At 46.6% G+C, this 13,613-nt stretch overlaps 1 protein-coding gene across 5 annotated transcripts in view; it reads left to right on the forward strand.

Annotated features, from left to right (window-relative positions):
• The window catches only part of St6galnac3 (ST6 N-acetylgalactosaminide alpha-2,6-sialyltransferase 3), a 498,643-nt gene that overhangs the window by 366,208 nt on the left and 118,822 nt on the right, over positions 1-13,613 (forward strand). The window lies entirely within an intron of this gene.

Genomic DNA, 13,613 nt, shown 5'->3' on the forward strand with positions numbered 1-13,613 from the left:
TCTGCCCAGGTCCTCAGCAGACTTTCTGCCATCTTAATACCTCCATAAATTCTGCAGCCCTGTGAAATTACTCAAGGACTAGAACATGCTGTCAAAATGTCCTGCTGTCTCATCGCAACCTTATCTCAGTTATGGCTGCACAATCTTTGAATGCATTCCTGTGTGTTTCCTATCTGTTTTGGGGGGCTGAGTGGGGTCTTGGCTACATCCTGCACCTTCTCAAACCTGCATCGCTCTAAGCGTATAGTAGACTTGTCTCTGACATTCTGCCAGAGCAGTCCTATTTTAAGGCATGGTTCCTTTTCCATCTGGGAGTAGTTTGTTTGGTGTCAGGGTTGCGGCATGGGAACCAGGCAGGTGCTCAGGGTTTCTTTGATTTCTGGAGAGACACAGTGATTGCCTTTGTTATTGTGAACAACGATGTAAAAACTACTATAAAGTCAAAGCAAGTACCGTAGCAATCACCCCCAGGATGGTGAATCTTAGTTGGCGGCTTGACCATATCTAGAATCACCTGGGAGATGCACCTTGCACACGTCTGTGGGAGATGATGTGTAGTGGACAAACTGCGGCAGGATGGCTTGCCAGGGTGGGTGCACTGTTTCTTTGTCCAGGTCCCTCGTCTGTATAAGAAGGAGAAAGTGAGATATGCGTGAGCATTCATGGCTCTGCTTCTCCACTGTGGAGACAGTGTGGGCAGCTGCCCCAAGCCCCTGCTGTCGTGACTTCCTTGCTGTGTCAGATTGTTATCTTGAGCTCTCCTTAAAGTTGCCTTTGCCAGGGATTTAACTAAGAAAACCACCTTGTTAATAATGGCGGGTTACTTCTTACCTTCAGCACACTGTGGGACCCGGCCCCTTCTGCCAGTGAGCGTCACACAGAACTATGGGGAGGTTGGAGAAGGCATGGATTCCATGTTTAATTATGGGGAGTTGGAGAAGGCATGGATTCCATGTTGTATAGATAACTGGCTCTTATCGTTTAAGAGCTGATTGTTGTTGGACAAATCATTTTATTTCTTCAGTGCTGATCTCTAGGGAACACAGTGGGAAGGGGCTACAAGATGAAATAGTAAGCTTAAAAAAAACACTGTGTTTGCCATCTGAGAAATTATCATTAGTGAATGTGTTGGAGAGTTTTATGTCAACTTGACACAAGCTGAAGTTATCTGAGAGGAGAGAACCTCAATTAAGAAAATACCTCCATAAACTTGGGCTGCAGGCAAACATGAAAGACATTTTCTTAATTAGCTATTGATAGGAGAGAACCCATCCCATGGTGGGTGGTGCCGTCCCTGGGCTGGTGATCCTGAGTTCTGTAAGAAATCAGGCTGAGAAAGCCAGTAAGCAGCTCCCCTCCATGGCCCCTGTATCAGCTCCTGCCTCCAGCACCTTGCCCTGGTGTGAACAGCAATGTGGTTGTGTAAGATGAATAAATCCTGTCCTTCCCGAGATGCTTTGGTCATGGAGTTTCATAGTAGCAATAAAAACCCCAACTAAGACAGTGAAGAACTTCAGAAATGCAGGCTGGTAGCATTTCTCATGTTCTAGCTTTTCATTATCAACCCTGGCAATCTGGGCAAATAAATTAGTACCTCCAGGACATCTGTTCCTTGTGATGATGATGGTGATGATGATGATGGTGGTGGTGATGATGATGATGGTGGTGATGATGGTGATGGTGGTGGTGATGGTGATGGTGATGGTGGTGGTGGTGATGATGATGATGGTGGTGATGATGATGATGGTGGTGATGATGATGGTGGTGATGATGATGGTGGTGATGGTGATGGTGGTGGTGATGATGATGATGATGGTGATGATGGTGATGGTGGTGGTGATGATGATGGTGGTGGTGATGGTGGTGATGATGGTGATGGTGATGATGATGGTGGTGGTGATGATGATGGTGGTGGTGATGATGATGGTGATGGTGATGGTGATGGTGATGGTGGTGATGATGATGGTGGTGGTGATGGTGGTGATGATGGTGATGGTGATGGTGATGATGATGGTGGTGGTGATGATGATGGTGGTGGTGGTGGTGATGGTGGTGGTGATGGTGATGATGATGGTGGTGATGATGATGGTGGTGATGGTGATGATGGTGGTGGTGATGGAGATGATGATGGTAGTGGTGATAATGATGCTTCCTCCTCCTCTCTTCTTTTTTTTATGACCATTCAGCCTTTAATAATTAAGATCACTTCCAAATTAAAATTGCAATTATTCTAATTAGACAGCTGGTTCTTTAGATCAGGTTTGTAGCTGAAGTCTAAAGAAAAGTAAATGGAGAGGTGGGAGCTGTCCCCCCACTCATACAGAACAGTCTGATAAGACACAGACAAGGCTAATTTGGAATAAAGTCTGCAGAGAAATAAACAAAATTCAGTTAGGATCCTCCTGGCAGAATGTCAGAGAGGGTTCTAGATGCTCAAGGATACATGGCTTCTGGGGACTGCTCTGATGAGTCAAGTTTCCAGGTCTCATTTACCAGGAATGAGTTGCCTGTTATAATGATGTGTCGGAGGTCTTACTGGAAGGCTGAGGTCCAGGCAACCCATTCAGTGTCACAGCTCGGTCTGAGGCAGCACCCAGGCCCTCCTCCAGGCACGGTAGCTTCCGGTTAGGTTTTCATGTCGGAGTAGGCATCATTTTAACCTTTATTCATTGTTTCAGTTTATTGGGATTATGATATTTCTGGGGTCTATACAGAATACAGGTTTACTCAAAGAACTTCCCAGGGCCTTGTGGCAAGGACAGGAAGGCCATCCAGAACAGCTCCTTGCTGTGACTCACACGTGCACAGGGCTTTCAGTGAGTCTAGACACACTATCTAGGTGCCTCCCCTCACCCGTTACCACATTGTGACAACCACAGGAGAAGCCACAATCCCTGTGGAGGGAGAGGTATCATTAAGTTGGGTCCCAGCCGTGACTGCTTCTTAATGATGACGAGCCAAGCTAATTGTATTGATTTGTTTATCACTGGCTTAGGAGGCCCATCAAACAAATGGGCTGAGACTGTTTCCATATTCTTATCTGTCGAGTAAATGAGAAACAAATGACCCTTCCATATGTCTGCGCCTGGAAGTCGCTGCCCTCTCGGGCTGGCGGATCTGTGGCCGCGGGTGGGAGCCTTCCTCATGCTGGAACCATTGTGTCAGCTAATACTTCTTCACACGGGCGAAGGAACAGGGGAGCGAGTTCAATATTCATTACCTTATTTCTCATCTGTGTGGGGGTGGGGACTCATTTTTAAAATGTGCAACTTGGGTCGTTGCCAAAAAGTGCCAGATGCTCTGCCTTCTTGAGGAGACCTGGCCGTGAGTGTTAATAAGCCTAATTTGGGATTCTCTGAGGAGTCGTCGCTGGAATAGTTGGAAATGAGAAGCGAATTCAAACGAAGGTGTTCTGCATTCTTGAGTAGGAGTGGTGCCCCACTGTGGGCTGCCCGTGTGGTGGGGAGCCGTTGGTCTTGGGGAGACTTCCCAGCCTGCTATTCCACAAACCAAGAGGAAAGAAGGCTGGAGAAGGTTTGACAAAGGACACAGGGAAGGACAGGCTTTAGAAGGCGCTAAAGAGAGGGTGCTTCAGTAGCTCCCTCTTTCTGAGGGGAAAGGTTCAAAACCCCTCAGTCGATACGAGGCGGAGACCACCGAGCAGGTTCCTTCAGTAGCCACGAGGATTTGGGATCCCCGTATTAAACACTGCAGAATTTGGACGCAGCCTCTTCTGCACTGCAGATCATCTCCACAATGTGGACTTTTTGATATGTCATACTCTTAGGGAAAGACGAAAAGTGTTTGGTGCGTGTCCCAGGGAGATGCCCATTTTCAATTTTTTAAAATACTTCAGGTCAACATTGGTTAAACTCACCGATGTAAAGCTCACCGATAAGGGCCGGCTGTCTAGACAGCAGCTTTGCCTATTCTATGCAGAACTATAATGATTAATTTATGAGTTTGGCACAAGGAGATAGATATAAGCAGTACCAACAAAGGAGAACAAGCGTGACAATTACTACATTGAAGGTTGTTTAAAGCCTTATGTTATCTCTGGAACTTTCTGTCTAGTGCTTTTGGAGCAGGATGCTGTGGGTAACTGACACCTCAGCAGTGGAGCTGCAGATGGGAAGAGACCACTGAGCGGTGGATGGAGCGTTGGCCTGCGTCTTGTCTTAGTCACGGTTTCTTCTGCTGTGCAGAGGCAGCACGGCCGTGGCAACTCTTCTAAAGGAAAGCATTCTAGTCGCAGTGGCTTAGACCTCAAAGGTTTAGTCTATTGTCACCATGGCGGGACATGGCAGTAGGCAGGCAGGCAGGCATGACACTGGAGAAGGAGATGAGAGCTCTTGATCCATAGACGATGACAGGAAGTAGACTGAATGTCACAGTGAGTGTAACTTGAGCAAAGGAGACCTCAATGCCACCAAACCCCATAGGGACGCACTTCCTCCAGCAAGGCCACACCTACTCCGACAAAGCTATACCCCTAACAGTGTCACTCTCTGTGGACTTATGGGGGCCGGTTGTATCCAAACTATCACAGTCTGTGACTGCTCACCTCCTGCTAGGGCCAAGGGACAAAATGAGGCTGGTCCTCAGAAGAGATGCAGGGAGAGACAGGAAAGAATTCTTCAGCAAGGGACTCACATGTGTCGACTCTTCTGTGGTTTTGCCCGGTCCAACATGTTTATGCTCCTCTGTATAGGCTGTTTATACCCCACTGTTGCCAGGAAGCAGCTGAGGCTGAGGCGGGTGACCATCCAAAGCTACCCAGCTCGTGTTGGTTGACTGAAAGCCAAGACCGCATGCAAGTGTCCCTCCTCCGTCCCTCTGTCATAGAGACACACACTTCCTCCACCCCACACAGGGAGGGCCTCATCTGAAAGTGAGCATGGAGAGCCAGTAACTCTTTACCCGTGTTGGTCATGGCTTTCACGACCACTTAAAGTACTCTCTGCTGGTAAGAGAGAGGACGAAGACGAGAAGGGGGACGAGGAGAGGCTTACGATACGGATTGTACCACAAAAAAAAAAAAACTCTTGGAGGAGCTTGTTTGCAGACAGGCTTGCATGAGTGCCCTGAATATGGGAAGAAAGAAATTAAAATCTAACTTGTAATTATGAAACAAATTGTAGAAGGTCACCAGTAAACCAACAGAGTAAAAAGTGGCGCCATCTGTGTTATGAAATGCTGCACAACCTTTCAGAACAGCGTAGAGTTTCCGATCTGCTCCAAACAGGTTACGAAAAACTATCACATTCTCTAGTGTGGTATGTCACCATGGACATTCCTAGACAAATGAGTGATAGCATATTAGAGTTGTAAATGGAATTATCGAATGACTAAGTCAAATTTAGTCTATCGCATTTACACATTCACATGTAAGATTACATATTATGTAACACTATATAAACATATGAGAGGAGAACCTATAACCACTATTTTACTAAACCAGCATAATCCCTAGCAACCTAAACATCTATCCTTATGTCCACAGGTAAGTATAGTCCTCACCCCAGATCAAGTGACGTTTTCTTTGCTACAGATGGGGATCATAACAGAAAAACTCCCAAATTGCAGAGTTGTGGAGTCTATTCCAAATGATACATCTACAAAATATCTCCACACACTAAGGCTCAGGAGATGTTGCAGCAGAGGAAATGGAAAGGTTCTAAGAGTCAGAGAACCACCACGTTTGTTGTGGGACTGTGTCTTCTAGTTGTGAGATTGTGTCTTCTGACAAACTGCACCCATAAAAGTCTCACCAGCATTACTGCTTAAACATAAGCCCAATAAGGACAGTAAGCATGATGACAGAGTAGATGGAGGGGACATACAAGGGTTCAGCCTTACAAGAAGAGATAACCACAAGCAACTAAGGGGTGCCGAGAGCCAGAGAAATAGTCTTGCCCAGGGAAGAGTACACCGATTGGTCTTGCCATAACTGATGGTCAGTTCTGAAAGCATACATACCAGTAACATCATACGCACTAAGCAGGCTAGATTTATGAATATTTATGTATATACATACCCACGTATGCATGCAATAGCAGTGAAAAGAGAGGCTGTGAATTTAAAGGTAGGGCTATAGAGGAGGACTTGGAGGGAGGAAAGAGAAGGGAGAAGTTGTGAGATTATATCATCTCTAAAAGAAAAGATAAAGATTTAAAAATCAATACACCTCGAAAGATAAATATCTACATTCGGCATTTCTTGACAGTTGGTGATGTCCTGAGGTGAGTCTCTCATGCCCTGGAGCTGCTCTCTGGGGTTGTCTGACAGGTTGCTCATGTCCACGGGCCTTATTTCGCTCTGTTATTTGATCTGCACCATTTGTGGGCTGCTTTGGGATGATTCTACTAGAATTTTACCCTAGACTGCAAGGACTTTGCTGTAGTTTCATTCTGCTACTGTGGCAAATACCCTCACAAATGGAAGCAACAAAGGATAAGAAAGGGTGTACTTAGCTTACAATTATGGGTTACAGACCATTATAGAGGTGGAAGTCAAGGCCTGAACTTGGGCAGTCAAGAGCGGAGGAGAGGAATGCCCCCCCACCCCTGCTGCCTGCCTGGGTCCGGCTTGCTTGCTATCTGCCAGCCCTCTGCCTTGCATGGTTCAGGACCCCCTGCCTAAGTAGTCGTGATGCCACAATGGGTGAGTCTCCCCACATCAACTAACCGTCAAGACAGTCCCCCACAGACCTGCCCACAAACCACCTTGCTTGAAGCAATCCTTACTCCTGCCCTCCTCCCTCATAGCTCTAAGATGCGGCAACTCGAAGGTTAAAACTGGCCAGCACCGGCCCATTCACATACCAAGAAGTTATTTGGTTATCAGTCACTGTTGAGGCATGTGTGTTGAGGCATGTGTGTTGAGGCATGTGTGTTGAGGCATGTGTGTTGAGGCATGTGTGTTGAGGCATGTGTGTTGAGGCATGTCGTGGACTAGCTAGCAATTCTGCTGCATGCTAAGAGGTCTCTGACAGGCTTGTTTACACAACTACAGGCTTGGAGCTCTGTTTCTCACTCTCAGGAGTAAAGGCTAATTTCCATACAATTCTCCCTGTTTTAATGAAAGTCGTCAAAGACTGGAATAGGACAGCGGATCCCTGTGATTGAGACTGTTAATTCAGGCCAATGAGTCTTGCCCAAAGTTTGTTCAAAAATAAGCAGTGAAGAAATCATTCTGCACCCTAAGTGACTTTGAAATGACCCAAACACAATTATCTCCTTCCCCCAAAGAACAGTTTAAGGGAAGTAGCTGTCTTTCATTTGGGCACTTTTAGAAGGTATATGGAAGTAAATGTATGGACTGCGGAATAGTATTTGCAAGATAAAAGGGCTGTGCTGGTAACCATTGCGTACAATTATGTGTTGGTCTAGAAAAAGCTTGTTCTAGAAAAGTTTGTTCTATAATCTTCTAGAAAAAGGAGCGGGGGAAGGCATCGTGATTCCTGTGCACTGAGACGGTGCAGGGAAGACCCCAAAGGAAGGAGGAGGAAGAAGAGGAGGAGGAGGAGACACGCAATTCTTTTTTTGCACTCTTCGAACATCTCAGTGAAATATTACATGGAAATTAGTTTTAAATGCTTTCCTTCTGTTTCCTCTCTCCCTCTACACACCATTTCAGAGTTTGGTTGCTATTATCTTGAGTCAAATTAAACCACCAGCCTCCTTATAGAACAGACAGAGCCTGTTCGGTTATTCTTGGTCCCCCTCACCTAAGTCCTGTCCTGCTCTGTCTGTGATCCACACATTGTGGTTTCCCAAATGATTCAAAAGTCGGTGGTGCACACCTTTAATCCCAGCACTTGGGAGTCAGAGGCAGTCGGATCGCTGTGAATTCAAGGCCAGTCTGATCTACCAAGCGAGTTCCAGGATAGGCTCCAAAGCAATACAGAGAAACCCTGTCTCGAAAAACAAACAAAACAAAACAAAAGTCGAGACAGACCCATCTCAAGAGCTTATACTCTGAAGTCTTGCAAAAGCAAAAACCAGAAAGACATGGTCTGGTTGAGCCCAACCAGGAAGTGCAGCAAGTTTGTGGAAGACAGCTGCAGAAAGCACATTCCATGAGGCGGGTCAAAGAGAGAATAGTCAATTCAATGAGCAAGATGGTTAGAGTTCTCCCAAACACAAAGAGCGAAAGAACGACGCACAGGAGGTGAGGGCCTCTGTCATAAGCGTTACCCCCAAGGAAGATGAAGAGCCAGGCTTCAGAAAGGTCAACATCAGAGCATTCTGTTGTGGTCAAACAGTCTGGATGGGGGAGTCATTGGAAGGGAGTCAACCAAGCAGCCATCTCCACGCGAACCCTGCTGAGGCATCCCGGTGACTGTCCCTTCCTCTGAGAATCTGTCACTGGACTGGGTGTTTTCTTCTTCATCCATGAAGATATCCTTGGAAGACCCCTACCTTCATTGCCCACGAAAAGGCCCTTATTCCACGAGGTTTGCCTCAGAGGCTCCGGGTAGACATAGAATGGGCAGGGAAGGGCTGACTGTTAGCTCACTGTAGTCCATGAGTGAACACCTGAGGTGGAAACGGGCAATGAGGACAGCTGGGATCACTGATGTGAAGGACCCTGCAGACAGGAAAGTCTGCTGCATTCAAAATATGTAAGTGACTTGAATGCAGACCAAAGGTCCCTGCAGGGTGGGAAGCACGTGGGCTCTTGAGGAACATCCAGATGCTTCTACAGAGGTGACACTGTGCCATCTGAGTCCTTGAAGTGTGCAGTCTTAGAATGAAAAGAGCCCTAATGACTACTGTCACATGACAGATTGGATTCTCTAACCTGTTGTTAGTACTATGGTATTTGTTGTCTGAGCGTTTATAAACTGCTGTGCAGTGTTATTCGATAGTATTGCTAGACGTTTATTTGAAAGGTTTGTAGATGGGTGTTCTGATGCATGGCAGCTCTTTGGAAGGGTTCTGCCCACTGTGGTGTCTTAAACAATCTCAGGTATGATGATGTTGCTGATGGAGATGCAGAGCCCACCTCTCCTAGAACAGTTTTGGCACAGGAAACCCTATGTACCAAGGCATAGCTCCATGTCAGAGCCCAGATGGGCATAGTATTGTGTCTAATATACCCAAACACTCTCAAGGACTTGAGCTTACATACTTAGAAGTGATATACTAGATAGCATACTTAGGTAAGAAATGGACAGCCAGGGCAGGTATTGGAAAACTCAAGCAAATATGTCATACCATATTTAGACATTTAATCAAACTAGAGCATCTTCATCTGGTAATGAGCATTGTGGGTTTGGCTGCTTATACTGTTCAATACTTGATGTCATCACGTCCTTATTTAAAAGCAGTGGGAAAGTGAAGTGTGTTCAGCTCCTAGCTGGAAACGTAATCAATACTTTTTAACTTAAAAAAATATAATAACATAATTTCCCCCTTTTCTTTCCTCCTTACCATGCCTCTCAAATACCAACCAACCCCCTTGCTCCCTCTTGAGCTCATGGCCTCTTTTTAATTGCTACCATTAAACACACACACACACACACACACACACCTAAATATATAAATACAACTTGCCCACTCCATTTACAATATGGCTGAATAGGACCAGAACAATTACACCACCAACAGACACAGATGGACAGGGAAATCCTCACAGGGGCCCAGCCCTAAACAAATAACTTCAGGCAACCAAGGAATGGTGAGAAAGAGAGAGACGGTTTCCCCCAGGGATGAGCCACACCTAACTGGTCATCAGATACCAAGGCGTCAGCCCTGAAATAAGTTACATGTAAGTCACACTAAACAAAACAATTAATAAAGGGCTACATGCGAAGGTAAGCTTTGTTTGACACAACACACGCTAACTGACTCCAGGATTGGGTAGAAGCTCTTAGAAATGGAGCCAGTGAGACCATGGTTGCTCATCTTCTGGCATCCCGCACAGCAGCCTTAACATCACAAAGGTAGCTCCTCCAGCTTTTCAATCGAAATTCGATGGAGGCTCAGGGGTGGTGGTGACTCCGTGTGAAGATGACTCATGTCCTAGGAAGAAGGATCTGGACCCCAAGCCTCCCTCTCTTTAGTAACCCTGCCTTCTCTTTTGGAGAACCACCCAAGAAAATCTGCATTACGGCAGCTCTTGGATTGACTTTGTGAACTTGTCTTCTCAGTCACCTTTGATGAGGTTGCCAGTGTGGTAAAACCTGCCCGAAGTTGTGTGGCACAGTCCTTTGGAGTGTTACTGAGCAACTAAATGGTGTCTGTCTGTATTATGAAAGAGATCTAGGGTGTGTAAGTATGCTTTCCTCCCGACATCATTTATAGCATCAGGAAAGTGTCAATGCCTTACTATACAGATGAGTACCTTTTGTCCTAGCATTGAGGAGGCAGAGGCAGGCATATCTCTGTGATTCTGAGGGCAGTTTTATCTACACAGCAAGTTCCAGGCCAGCCTGAGTCATGCAGTGAGACTCTGTCTCAGAAGAAATAAATGACAGACTAATAATAGGGGTCCCAGGTCTTGGGGAGGTACCTTAGTGAAAAGACAAGGCTGTAGGCAGTTTGTCTAAGGAGGCTTGGGTCAGATGACAACAATCGGATCTTGTCATGAAGGCAATTGGCTGTCGCCTCTCCCTGCAGGACAGGCCGTGGAGCAATTGCCAGAAGTCAGCAGTAGACAGATATGAGTGTTGGCACAGTGGAGTGAGCCTTAGAGCATGGCTGGAAGGGAATAGAAGTAAATATTTAAGGTGAATGTTTCTAGGGAAATAAAGGAAAGTGACATGCAACCAGGCTCTGACAGTTTTCAGGAAGGAGCAAAGGGAATCAGGCAAATGCCACTTTCATTTCACAAAATAACAAAACGTATGATTCTGACCACTACAGTTCTGCATCTCGTGAACCGCTGCTTGTTTTGGCCTCGTCGGTCCTGAGGGGGAATAATGGTGATGCTAGAGGTAGAGGTAGAGGTACTTAGAGGCAGCAGCAATACACTGGGGTAGCCATGGTGACAGCTGGGTACCACCGGCCGTCAGCCCGTCTAGGTGGGTGGGTAAGCAGACGGAGGTGGTGGTGAGCAGTAACACGGATGGGCGGGTAACCACCAGGGAGGACAGCCAGTGAACTAGCTCAGGTAATGAGCTTTGGGAAAGCCGTTGTTCCTTCCACTTAAGTGCAACGTCTTCATTAGGGTCTAGCTCACTCTTCCGTGTGTACAGGTCAGCGGCTCATGGCGTTTCCAGAGCTGTAGAGACGTCCTGATCAATACTCTCGCAGTTTGCATGGCTCCACAGCAAAATGCTGCATCCCTGGGCACGCTAGCGCCCTCCAGAGACCTAGGCAGCCATCACCCCTGCTTCTGTTTCTGCAGGTCTACTCAGAGAATAGAGTGAGTGGTCCCTTTCATCCTTTCACTTAGCACTATGGTTTCAAGGTTCAGTGCACTGTAACATCCGTCGGTCTCCATTCGTTTTTGTGACAGAATAATATCCCAAGGCTTGGAGGGATTCGGTTCAGCACAATGGGGATGTAAGAATAGGAAAACATCAATAATCAAGTCTCTGTGGTCAGAATAGCCTTGGGGATGCCAGAAAGACATTGGGAATGAGGTACGACACACACATTATCCCAGCCATCTTTGAGCTGAAGCAAGAAACTGTAAAACTGAGGCCACCTGGGCTCCATAATAAACTCTAAGCCAGTCAGAGCTACGGTGAAAGAACCCTTTTTAAAAAGAAGACACAGGTAGTCGGGCAGTGGTAGCACTATGCCTTTAATCCCAGCATTCTGGAGCCAGAGGCAGGAAGATCTCTGTGAGTTTGAGGCCAACCTGGTCTACAGAGTGAATTCTCTGTTTTTTTCTGGAAAAAACAAACAAACAAGTCACAGGAAGGAAGGCTACCTTATAGTCTTGCATCCTGTTTGTAGCTCCTACCTGTGTCCCATGGAACATGACCTCTGGAAGCCTGCCTGCCTCTGGCCCTAGCTATTATAGAGGGAGTGTCTAGAAGAAACTCTAGGAATGAGGGTGGGGGTGGGAGCTAAGCAGCCAGTACCAACCAGAGCCCAGTAGGCTCTCAGATTGCTCAGAAAACGCCATCTCCTTTCGTCCCCATACTTTATGGTCTGGGAGCTTATTAAGGCGTAGAAGAGAAACTGTTGTTTGATGTTGTGAACATTTTCAGCAGATCTGAGATGCTGGGCATTTCTCATTTAAGAATCAATAAGAAAGTATTTTTGCCACATGAAAATCTATGTAAATTGCCAGGGTAGCCAGATGGCGAGCGTGGAGTGTCAACATAGTGAGGGCATTGTATATTTAGAATGGATTCCTTAATTGGGACAAACTTTCTAGGTCTAGGATGCTTCTAACATAAGATTCTAAGAGATGCACAGCTTCCCGTCTTTAAACTCAGTGAGGAAATGGGAGTGGAATTGTTTTTTACTAGAAAGACCAACAGTTGTGTAATTTTTTATATGAAGTGAGTAGATTTGAAAGCGGATGTCTAAGAAATAGTGCCTTTTATTCCTTGGTGCAGATAAAACAAAAGAATAGGCCAACAAACAGGGATATGAGGGATAAAGAGCAGGTTTGCTGCCAGCTCGACTTCTGTCCATTCGCACTTCAAGACTTTTCAAGAACACAGAGACTAGCCTACTAGACTGACCTTTGTATTCGAAACAGACAGAGGTCAGGCTGGAGAGAAAACTCAGAGGCTAAGAGTACTTCCCGCTCTTCTGGAGGACCAAAGTTTGGTTGCCCGCACCGACACCTGGCAGTTCACTCTTGCCAGGAATTGCAACCACAGGGCAGCCAGCCCCCGCCAACGTCCCTATGGACCCCCATGCACATGGCATATACTCACACAGACATGCGGGAAGACTAGGTTTTCCTCCTGCTATGCTCATGCCCCGCCTGACTGACTTCTGTGTCTATCTCCTGCCTCCTTTTGGGTTTCCTTCCTGCCTCCTTTCCTCTTAGGGGACCCTTGGTTCTGAATAGCCCAGTCTAGTTTAGCCGTAGGCGTCAACTCCCTTTTAGCCATGGAAGAGAACACGTTTCCGGGCTTTACGGTTAATCTGGGAGTGTCTTCAGGAGCATCACCCCGTCTTTCTTGGCCCTTCAAACACAAGTTTGTACATTTCGAAAGGGCACCTCTGGACGGCTGCCCCAAACCCTATAAGCATAATTAAGTGGCAATGGACTGTCCTTAGATGTGTCAGCTGCTGGTGTGGCTTTGAAGGCTGGGACAGCATGGGCCTTCCATTGTGAGTGAAGCATCTCCATGTGGCTGTGAGCATGACTTAATCACAGCCGCAGTGAGCCTTCGGACAGGAACTTTAGAGTGAATGTTCACGCTGACTTTGATCTCTTTACATTCCTAAGGCATGATTCCGAACCAAAAATAGCGCGTGTAAAATACTGTATGCTTCAGACCCCACTCGAAATAAAAATATCTCCAGGCCTCTGTGCCAGGTGGTGTGGGGATGCCGGAAGGAGAATACAAATAAGACACAGACTCTGCAGTCTAGGCGCCAACAGCCAGAGAGCCGGTGCTATGGTCTGTGGACGTGTGATGGTGGGAGACGGGGAGAGCCAGGAGAGCCGGGAGTGGGAGTGTGGAGGTG

This window comes from Mesocricetus auratus, unplaced genomic scaffold (assembly GCF_017639785.1).
Source record: "Mesocricetus auratus isolate SY011 unplaced genomic scaffold, BCM_Maur_2.0 Super-Scaffold_100009, whole genome shotgun sequence".
In the NCBI taxonomy this organism is placed as follows: Eukaryota; Metazoa; Chordata; class Mammalia; order Rodentia; family Cricetidae; genus Mesocricetus; species Mesocricetus auratus.